At 33.1% G+C, this 12,417-nt stretch overlaps 1 pseudogene; it reads right to left on the reverse strand.

Moving 5' to 3' along the window:
* Positions 1-11,414: 11,414 nt before the first annotated feature.
* On the reverse strand, positions 11,415-12,104 carry LOC121172961 (probable WRKY transcription factor 11; annotated as a pseudogene).
* Positions 12,105-12,417: the final 313 nt, after the last annotated feature.

The raw sequence follows: 12,417 nt of genomic DNA on the forward strand, positions 1-12,417 counted from the left end.
TAAAAATGAATGTATAAATATTATTGTTATTTATTTATTCATTTGTAAAATATAAGTAATTTAATTATATTTGCTATTTAAAAAATATTTTTATAATTTTTTTAAATATCATAAATTACAATTTTTTTATTGATATAGCTGTATATATATTATTACACTCATAATATTAAATATTTATATAAATAGTGTTTAGAAGTATAAAATCAATTTTTCTTCATTTGTTTAAAAATATTTAAAGTTGTTGAGATACTAATTTGTTAAAAAATGACATAGTCATTTATTAGAAATAAATAAAATAAAATAGTACTTAGTTTTGGTCATTAATTTAAGTTTACTAGAATTAGTGATGTCAACTCTATAAATTTGAAAAAAGAATTTCTATATTCATTTATAAATATATAAAAGTAATAAAAAAGTTATTTAAAATATAATAATTTTTTATTTATGAATTATTAAATAGTAATTGATTGAAGTATTATTTGAACGATGACATTAATTGTTATTACTGTTTAAATGTGCAAATTATGATTAGAACCAGAGGATTGTATCGGGCTTTAGGCAGAGTTATACAAAGAGCCTTAGGGAGAGAAATTAGTGTGATGTAGATGAAGCCCCTTAGCTGTGAAGGCCCATAACATCTGCACGTAGGCAACGAGCAACTGCACCTGTTGTTGAGGATATTTATATTTTTAAATAAATAATATTTCCATAACTATTTCTTATTCAAGTTGAAATGATTTAAATTTTTATTTTCAGGAATGTCTTGAGTTGAAGTTGTCCTCCCATGGAAGGAAGGTAGAGAAATTTGTCAGGCCAACTTCAGAGATTGAAGGCTTAGTGACTACCACATGATTAAGTCCTCTGATTGCATGTTCCTTGGACATTGGTGACAGGAGACTCATATTTGCTTTTGCCGAGAGGTGACATAAAGAAACTAGTAGTTTCCATCTTCTAGTAGGAAAGGTCACTATCACCCTAGATGATGTGGCATCGTTGCTACATTTGCCCATTACAAGCGCCTTCCATAGTTTTGAGGCTCTTCATGTAGACCAAGCAGTGGACCTGTTAGTTGACTTGCTTGAAGTCAGTTTAGAAGAAGCAAGAGCTGAGACATTGCAATGCCATGGGGCATATGTTCGGTTATCCTGGTTGCGAGACATTTATCATAGCAAATGCGACACAGAAAGTGGATTGTAGCAACTCGAGCATATCTTTTGCATATGGTAGGTTTCACACTTTTTGCTAACAAGAGTGTCACACATGTTCTTGTGGTATTCTTGGATGCATTTCGTGACCTCGGCCAAACTGGAAGCTACGAATGGCCCATATGTATGAGAATTTGAATGATGCGTCAAAGAGAAGCACCAGACAACTTGCGGGATATATCACACTTTTATATGTATTTAAAATTTATTTTTTAATTTTGTAGTTTATATTGAGTATTGTTTTGAATTTTTTTTTGTTTTTTAAATATGAGCAATGTTGGATCTACGAGCATTTTCCTAGTGTTGCTTTTTCTATTTTTGCTGATGATTATGATGAGAGAAAACCACATGCTTGCTGTTCGAAGTCTAGGAAGGCATTACTAGTGTCGACATATCAAAAGCAGTTGGATAGATTGACGTCTGATGTTGTGTGCTGGATTCCTTATGGTGACCACTGGGCATTCAGAGAATTTGAGCTGATCTCATTATTTTTTGAACATATAGATGGGGTCCGTCTATTGTCATACACCGACCAGAGAGGGTTGTGGGACAATTTGGTTATGTGCAGACCATTCCTCCACACCCTGTTGCTCCATCTTTATCTACAGAAGATGATATTGATGATAAATGGATTCAGTTTTCTGAATACCTTGCACCGGTGGGTCAAACTTGTGTTGCTCCTCGATAGTGTGAAGCAGACTACATTGAGTGGTTCTACTTCATATCTCATCCCTTCATGAGTCCGACACAGCTTGGGAATCCTCCTTGACTTCCACCCATGGTGCACGATGATACGTGTCACAACCTACCTTACGATGGGATGACGAAAGAAAATAAATAAAAACACATTCGTCTCCTAGGGAGAAAACAAGTAGGAGTCTCCACCAACGTTTATTCGAGGAAAACATTAGAAAAACCTAAAGAGGTTTGCGAAGTTTGAAAAGAAGGGTTTGGTAAAAAAATATGCACAAGTGATACAACATAACATAAGAAATAAGTTGGGTTTTGTCATTAGTATGAGATGTGCTAATTTGTTGAGTGAGTCTTTTACTTTTCTCTCTCTTTAAAAAAAAATACACACATATGTTAAATAAAATATAAATATAAATTTAATACATTCATATAATAATGTTACAAGGTTCATGTTAACAATTATTAATGTTAAACACCAAAGAGAGAACATCCACCAAAATTGAGGACTTTTTTTTTTTGTAATTTTTTAATTGGCAATTTACTTGTAATTGGACACTTGTACGTTTACCTTCATTGCTTTCAAATTTTGTAATAAAAAGGCCTTTCATTGGAAGTGTGTTGGGAGCCTCCAATAGGTTACTCTACTTCCATTTGTGTGTAATAATTTTAGGCAATTTTCCCTTAGGATAGTGAGTGTTTTGTTGGAAACCTTAAATGTGGTCATCCGAACACTCTTAGGATCTGCCTAGTTTACATTTCGTGCACTTTAATTTCTTGCCTACTTTCATAGCTTATTTTCTTTACTAGTCACGCCTAGTTTATCTTGTTATTGCATAATACTTTCTTCTTGCTTATCACGCTTATCTTGAGTTCTTTTGGAACCCTAGATTTTACCTTTTTTTCAAACCTCCAACAAGAAAGAACCACAACTTAGGAACCAACATGAGTTATCATTCATCTAGTGTTAATGGTGAGGGTACTAGTCATAAGGACCCTCTATCTAGAATCTTAGATGAGTTGAGTTCCCTCAAGTAACGGAAAGAAAAACTAGAAAGAAAAGAAAAAGGAAAAGAGAGGGTAAAAATAAATCAAGATGAGAAGGAACAAATAAGGGAAGAAGAAAGAAGGAAAATACTAAAAGAGTTAAGAAAAGAAAAACATGCCTCCTATAGTAGTCATGACTTTTGCAAGAGCCTAAGTGAAGAACTTAGTGACTATTATGGAGGAAGGCATAGGTCACATCCTAGATCTCACTCCCATAGGAGAGAAAAGGAAAGAAAGCCTCAAGAGGGATACATTAACCTCCCATACTTCCATGGAAAGGAAAATGTAGAAGCTTATTTAGATTGAGAAATGAAGGTTGAGAAACTCTTTGCTTGCCATCATTCAAGGGAGGAAATTAAGGTTCCTTTGACTACCCTTAGCTTTGGGTTAGTCCTTTGAACACTTTTGTATAAGGGAAAGGGAAGAATCAAAAGAATTCTCAGACTGTGTTGTTTTGAATTCTTTGACAAGGAAGAAGGGAGACACAAAAGAATTCAGGCGGTTAGTCCTTTGTTCTTTTGGAAAAGGGAGAAGAGAGACACAAAAAGAATTCAGGCGGTTAGTCCTTGGCGAATTCTTTTTGACAAAGGGAGAAAATATGAAAAGAATGAATAGCACAAGTTTTCAAGGTTTAGAAAACCAGAAAACTTTGAAAAGCTTTTGGCACAAAGAAGAAGAAGAAGTTCAAAGAGATTCAAGGCTTGTAAAGGATTGTAATGAATTGATTGGATTGATAGAAAGATTTATTGAAAATGCAAAACAAAGCCTTGCTTTTATAGATTCTTCATGTCTAGTCTAGAGGACCATTTTGAAGAGTTATAACTTTTAGAAAAACTTAAAACCAATTTGAAAAAGTCAAAAACCATTTGAAGAGTTACATCTTTTGATTTGTTCAGAAACAATCACTGGTAATCGATTACCAAATTAGTGTAATCGATTACACAAAGTTTTTATGTGAAAGGATGTGACTCTTCACATTTGAATTTGAATTTCAACGTTCAAAGGCACTGGTAATCGATTACCAAAACATTGTAATCGATTATAGCTTTTTGAAATCAATTAGAACTTTGTAAATTCAGTTGAAAACTTTTTCAAATCCATTTTGCTACTGGTAATCGATTACAATAATCTGGTGATCGATTACCAGAGAATAAAAACTCTTTGGTAAACATGTTTTGAGAAAAATCCATGTGCTACTCAGTTTTTGAAAAAACCTTTTCATACTTATCTTGATTAAGTCTTCTCTTGATTCTTGAATCTTGAGTCTTGAATCTTGATCTTGATTCTTGGAAGCTTGATCCTTGAATCTTGATTCTTGATTCTTGAATTCAACTTTCCTCTTGAATCTTGAAGTGTTCTTCAACTTTCCTCTTGAGTCTTGAAGTGTTCTTGATTCTATCTTGAACATCTTGAACTCATTCTTTGATTGACCTTTGAGCTTTTTGTCATCACCTTTGTCATCATCTTTGTTATCATCACAACATCTTTGAATCAATCTTGATTCATCATGAAGCTTTGCTTCTACAATATGTGCGTGCGATGTCTTTACTTTAATTTAACTATATTGGAGATTGGGAGGAGTGTGGACCTCAGCCATTGAAAAAATTGTGTTCATGTGATTGTTTGTGTGATATGGTTTATTTTCAATCGTAGTGTGATATTGGCAGTGTTTTGATTTAGTTGTGGTAGTTTCACATGGACTCGGGTACGAGTACTTGTGATGACTAGAACTTTGTTCTAGTAATGTTAGCATGATTTTGACATACATGTATGAAAATGCAAGGAAGTGATGAGACAAGAAAGTGTGAGACAAAGATAGTGGCATGGGTGTTTTGGTAGTGGAAACAATGGAGATTGTGAAGCAGAGGTCGAATGGCAATGCTCACCTAGAGTGGTGAAAAGGACATGGGTCCTTAAAAAGATGTGATTATGGAGCTAGGAGCGGTGTCTCAAGATCAAATGCCAGTTCATCATTGTTCCTTACTAGAGACAGCAGAACCCACCATGACAAAGAAAATACGCTCTTAGTGAGGAAAGTCTTTACGGAGTCAGTCCTTAGAGTAATGGATGACCATAATTGGTACTTGGGTGATGATTGTAAGGTTGTTTAACTTTGGGAGGTGTGGCCCTGAGCTAAGATGGTAAATCACATGGCTGACTTGGCAACCTTGACAAAAAATATGAGAAATCGTCCGTTGGTAAGAGTCTTTCATTGTACCATGGTTAAAGGTGTACTCCCAACAATCATTCAAAACTTAAATGTATAAGACCACTTAGTTCTGGGAGTTCGAGTGGCAACTGACTAGTGAGAAATATAAGTAGAGATAGTAAAGGAAACATTAGGATGCGAGTGAGATCTGGTAGATAACCACATCATCATGGGTAATAGTTTATGTGTGACTTGTTAAAGTTTTTATGTGTTTGTTTGACGAAGTGGGAAAACTCACCCTTATGCTTTTATTCAGGATCGAATGCCAAAGCCTGAGTATGTTCCTCAACCAGTGTACTCATCATCTTCATCCAACATGCTAAAGTTTGTCCTTTATTAGGCATACTCCCCAAAGGAGGAAGAGAAGAAGGTCCCTGCTGAGAGGGATTGGGAGACACTTGACCAAGTGATTCTTGACAGTGGGGAGACAACCATTAGAGAAGTTCCTCAGGAAGTAGCTGGATGGTTGATCAAGGAGAGTAGTGAGGAGGACTCAGAGGAACATATGCATGAAATTTCTTCACAGGAACCCTACTGCTAGGAGCTTTCTGACATCACCTTTTGTGAAACTTCCTTACCAAGGATGGGTTTAGTGGTGACTGCTCTTAGACTAGGTGTTTCCCTTTTTATGTAATTGTATGGTTATGCCTAGGTTTCAGACTTTTGCAAGTACATTTCAGTCATAAGGATCTTATCACATGCATTTTTGTAATTGGGTTTTATATGTACTATGATGTATTACTTCATTTAAAAAACTGAGTACCATATGTATATGCACACTTATGCATATATATATATATATATATATATATATATATATCGTAATCTGATATGTTTCACTTCTTTTATTATGCTTTTTTTGTTTTAAAGGAGTATCTTTCTTATCAAAATGACATTACAATTTATTATCAAAAATATGAATGAAACATTTTATCTTCCAAGTGGTATCGACTTTAGAAAGCAACTAATGAAAAGTTTTAAAAATGCACTAAAATTCCAATTCACGTTTTCTAAACTTTACATGATTGCAAAATCAAATTGATTAACACTCTTTATAAAATAGAGAAATAGAATAAGTAAGACATAATTATAGCATTAGAGATTGGGGTGTTACAATGTCTATTAAACTAGGCATTGTATCATAGTGTGAAGTTGGGTTTAAATTTAGTAGAGGCAAAGCAGATAACAAGCACAATTAGTGTCAAAGGTAAATTATCTTGTGGCATGCTATATATCATTGAAACTAATTTTACTTGCCCTTAGTATTTTTATCTATATAAATGAAACAAAATAAAAGAAGTATTGGGACTAGAGTGTATTGGGGGAATACAAGAAAAAAAAGAGTGTATTGGGGCCAATGATTATTATTTTTTCTCTTGAAGAATAAACATAGGAATTCAATATGGTGTTTAAATAGTGACAAAAGAATAAATTTGCTTGTGTTACATTAGACTATGAATTAATTAGTAGTAATAAAATATCATTATAAAATTTGACTTAATTAGTATGTTAGTAAATTGTTGTCTTCATAGTTTGAAGTACACAAATAGTGTATATAGCTTAATAATCATATATCCTAATAGGTTGTGAAATTGTTTGAAGAGATAGGAAAATGGACACTAATAATGTTGGGTAATGAAGTAAATTTTTTTTGTCTAAGTGTCTTATAAAGTGTTCTAAGATTCAAGATTCCAATAATGCCAAGGTTGGGTTTTGATATAAAGTAGTTTGATGGATAATTCTTATTGAAATGGACTTATTATCAAAGTAATAGGGGTAAAAAAAAAGGGGTGAGTCTAGACAGGGAGATAATGCTAAGATGTAAACATTATGGGTAAGATGAATCCTAAAAAATAAACAAGTTGAAGTCCAACAGACCACACAATCTAAGAATGCAAAATGCAAAGGAGAAAATATCAAGAAACAAGGAAGGGAAAAATACTATGACACCAAGTAAAAAAGAGGTATACCGCTAGTTACCTAATCTAGTGAATGATGACCAATTATGCACACAAGTGAAACATAAGAAATTGATTCATTGAAATTTAATAAGCACAACATCATTGATACGGAAGATATTGTTAAGAAGGGATTATCTTTTTTGGTAATCACTATAATTAGGGCATTTGACTCCCCAATAAGAAGGGATTATCTTATGTTGTCTTTCCTTTGTATGCCATTTGCTGTAAAACCCTAATTTTGGGTTTACATACAAATATTTATTTTAATTTGGTAAACATTTTACTTCCATTTTAATTACTCAAATATTGTGAATTAAGAAAACATAGATTGAAGTTTTCTATAAGTTTTTATTTAATTTTTTACCAATTAACTTTAGAAGTTGATAACATGTGGTAGACAAAACCTATCATTTAAATTTTCAAAGAGAATAGCTTAGGGTTGTCTTGCTTAGACCATACATTTAAAATGAGCAGACAATGAAATAAATGAGACATTTCTGGTTGACAAAATATACATATATACATTAAGTAAAAAGTATTATAACATCAATGTTCCCTTGTTGACAAAAGGTGCTAAATATAACCTTGTGGATAAGTATTTGTTGGCATTATTGCAAAAGCATGAATAAGATTTGAGTATGGTTCCGACATAAGACAAAAAATGCAACCACATGTTAATTGGTAATTTGTGCTAATTTCTTAAGTGGTTAATTTGCCAATTCTAATAACAGTATATACAGTAAATTTTATTTTAAATCAAGTTTCTAAAAAATAAGGAGAAGTACTATATATATATATATATATATATATATATATATATATATATATATATATATATATATATAGGGTACAATTGGTGGACATGATCATCAAATTTTAGACTGTAAATAAAAACAAATGTTGCATTTCAGAGGCATGGCCTACTTGATTATGCATTTTTGTAAATAGTTGGGGCCACATGAATTAAAAATAAATAGCTCAAGCATTGTGTTTGCTAACTTCTTAACAACTAATTGCAAGTGTATAGTAAAAAAGGGAAATCATATTGAGTGTAGCTGGGTGCATATTGTGCACTAGTGACATTGGGAGTAGAGAATTGGTTGTATTAGGGGTCAACGGTTAAAATTCCATACTCAAATGAATGCCTTTGTGAGTACAACACAAAAAATAAATAAAAATGAACACCAATATGAGCACTTTGAGGCAACCAAACATATTTAATTTTAAGTTTAAAAAATTAATGAAGTGTCTATAGAGGCAACTCTAAAGTCAAAAAAATTTATTAGGGAAGATACAAAATTGTGACTCTCACATTGACGATAAAGAGATGGGGTTCATATGTGAGACATGCAATTTTGTTGTCTTTTGGGGTTATACATTCTATGGGGGTCAAAAACTCAGTAAGTATTAATAATAGTAGAAAAAGTCAAACACCACCTTGAATTCCATGCAGCATAAAAGTTACTAATATGCTTATCATAAAGAAGAAATAATGTAGGCCTTTGGGATGCAACAATTTGTCCACTTGAATATCCTATTACAATCCCTAATATTTTGACTTGTATGTAGGTACATATAAGACTAGGGATTTAAACAAGATATTTAAGTGAACAATTTGTGACACCCCAAGGCCCTGTATTATTTCCTCTTCACAATAATCATATTAGTAACTCTTATGTTGCATGAAATTCAAGATGGTGTTTAAATTTTTATACTACTATTAATACTTACCAAGTTATGCACCCCCTTAAAATTTATAACCCTAAAATGTAACAAAATCGCATGTCTCACATATGGACCTTATCTCTCTTTCATTTGTGTGAGACCCACAATTTTGTATCTTCCCTAACAAACTTTCGTAGCTTCAGAGACTTCAATAATTTTTCAACATTAGAATTAAATATGTTTGGATTGTTCCATATGCTTATAATGATGTTCATTTTTTTTTGTATCGTACTAATAATGACATTCATATGAATATGAATTTTTAATCGTGGGACCAAATACAACCAATTCTCTACTCCTGATGTCAATGGTTGAAAATATGCACATAACTAAACTCGATATGATTCCTCTACTTATTTCAAATTTGCAATTAATTGATTAAAAAGTTAGCAAAAATTCATGAACTGTTAATTTTTAATTCATGCCTCCCATACATTCACTATAATGCATAATCAGGTAGGCCATACCTATAAAATGCAATAGAGATTTAGAATCTCAAAATTCTATGAGTCATGTCTATCCAATGTAACCTAGGTATCTAGATAGTACTTCACCTTTTTTTTTTAGAATATTGATTTTAAAGAATATTTACAATATATAGTGCTATTATCATTAAAAATTAACCACTTAATAAATTAGCATAAAGTATTCATTAACATGTGGTTGCTTTATTTTGCCTTAGGTCAAAACCGTACTCAAATCTTTTCTTGATTTTGCAACCATGCCACCAAATTATTATAAACAAGGTTATAGACCTATCTAGCCTAAGCATGCAATTCCGCATGTTCCTTCACTTACTTGTTTGGAATCAAAATACACTTAAGGTCGTATACTAGAATCTGAGGTAACTTGTGATTAATTTGGACTCCAATAACTAGTAGAAACTCCATCGGTGGGGCAAAGTTAATAACTAGAACAATGATAGAAGGCTAGTGGATCCAAATAAGGTATTGTTGGAGCTGGCATATGTTAGAAATAGGCTAGATAAGGTAGTCGTTTGGGGTACGATGGATGTGCAAGCATCCGAGGAATATGGAGTACATGCTTTCCAAAAACGTCTACAGGTTGATGAAGTGCAATGGGGAAAACTATTGGTGGCAATAGTCATTGGTAATAGGAGGATGCAACATGGGAAAAGAATAGGAAATATCATGTTGAGGTACTAGTGGTACCAGTTGGGTACTAGAGTAGAAGTAAATGCCTCTATTAATGACTTAAATTTCAAACATTTTATATTATTTTACTTTTTAATATTGTAATGTACTAATCAACAACTTTTTGGATTTATGATTTGGTAAAATGCAGTACCTTTGCTTGATGCAACAACACTTGTTGTCGGAGACGTCCTCAGTATGTTCATGATGTTCATGACATCACTTCTAGTGATGGCAAAGGAGATGAAGGAAGAGTTCGAGGAAATGCTAAAGGTATCCATTGGAGCCTAGAAGCATGTTGTGAGACTTCATGAAATTGAGCGTCATGCTCGTTCGCGGAACGTGGTGCACGACCACTAGCATCGTTGATGTAGAAATTCTAGGGTTTTAGGATAGAGGGAGTTTAATTGATGAAGTGGAAGTGTTGTCAATTGGATTAGGTGAGTGAATTGGTGAAGACAAGTGAACTGAGGCTCATTTGAATTGGGCATGATTGGTTTAATTTAGGAGTGAAATGAGTTTCTTGAACATTGAGACTGTTGCATCTATGAGTTTGATGTTTAAGTGAGAGGGTTGGAGGGAGAGGATTTGTATCAAGTGCTCCATGCTCTTAAGGCCTTCCGACATGATCTCTTTGATGGCCTTTTGTTCATCTAGATTTGGGAAACATGGTTTAGGTAGTCTTACATTGTTGTTAAACATGATAATATTGTTATGACTTTTTTGTCAAATTAGGTATGTGGGTTAAAAAAAAATGAGGGAATAAATTTTTCTTAAATGATATATTTATTATTTTATAAATATAAAATTAGGTAATCAAGGAGAAAAGTGATTGACTTAGAGTACTCTAACACATTGCAACATTTCCTTGCATGGATCACTAAGACTGCAAGCAAATAGGTTGTGATAAGAGGTCCTTGCATGGAAGATGATGCCACATAAGATGTAAAATATTTTTTCCTTTAACTAAAAATTTAATAAAATTAAGATTGATACATGTTTTATAGGACATGAGAATCTAGAACTTTAAAATTGGATATTTAACAACAAGTTTGATTCTTTTTCCTTCCGCATAACACAAGGTGATAACAAATGAAGAAAAATAAACTACTATAAGAGCCTAAAAATTTTACAAGAATATAATTTATAAATAATTATGATTAAAAAGTTAAAATATTGATAAACATGTTGAAATTGTTCAAGAACCATGACACACACGGAGACTTAAAAGTAATGTGCCTCTTAAATGATTCAGTAATTGCCTAAGGCCGTTTAAATCACAAAATCATTTAATTTTTTTATTAATTAATTTATAATAGACTTAGTCAATAATGCTAAAAATTTATTACATGAACCTTTTATTATCAATAAATGTCCTTAAATTTTAAATATTAAACATTAAATATTATGTTTTTTCAATGTGCTAATCAACAACTTGCAGAATTATGATTAGGTGAAACATGGCGTACCTTCGCTTGATGCAATGGCACTTGCTGGTGTCAAATACAACACTGAAGTGTTTGCGATGTTCATGGAACCGCTTCTTGAATGTCGGTAGTTTTAAGGCAAACGTTGCTGGCAGCACTGGTGCAAGGAAGATCTTCCTTGTGTGTAGACACTATCATTGCTGGTGATGGTAAGGACATGAATGAAGAGTTTGAGGAAACAATGAAGGTCTCCTTTCAGAACTCGAGTTCAACATATTTCACGTTGAAGCTTAAACTCATGTTATGCGGCTTCATAAAATCGAGCATCAACTTCACTGAGACATGGTGCACTGCTGTTGACAAAGGAAACTACATTGATGAGAACATGTTAGGGTTTTGCGGTAGAATGAGTTGAATTAATGTGGTGGAAACACTGTGAACTATATTAGGTGCATGATTGAGGGGGGGGGGGGGGGAGTTAATTGGGGCGCATCTAAACCAGGTGTGACCAATTCGATTTTAGAGCAAAATAAGTTCCTTGAACTTTGACACGATAATGTTGGTAATTTTGGTGTTAACTGTGAAGGATGATGGGAGAGGTTTCAGATCAAGTGATCCATGCCCTCGAGGCCTTCTATTGAAGCCTCTCAGATAACCTTTTGTTTGTCTAGTTTTGGGAACCCCATGAGTCCATGACCATTTTTTGTGAACTGAAACTTTTTAGGTTTGGGGAAAAGAACACTCAAACTCTCAAAGTTCCATGTGAAGATAAGAAAGGGAAGTGGGTTTGGAACGATGGAAAGGCTAGGGGAAAAGGGAAATATATATGGAAGAGTGAAGGTGACTTAGTCAAAGAAAGAATTATTTCATTTCTCTTTCTTCATTGATAGATTCTCTCTCTAAAATAAATTGTTTGATTTCTTCTTTTTCCAACTTGGGTCAATGTCTCCTTTCTTTATTCAAACATTTCTCTCCTTGGTTTAAATAATATACTTGAAC

Source organism: Glycine max, chromosome 10, assembly GCF_000004515.6.
Source record: "Glycine max cultivar Williams 82 chromosome 10, Glycine_max_v4.0, whole genome shotgun sequence".
Classification (NCBI taxonomy): Eukaryota; Viridiplantae; Streptophyta; class Magnoliopsida; order Fabales; family Fabaceae; genus Glycine; species Glycine max.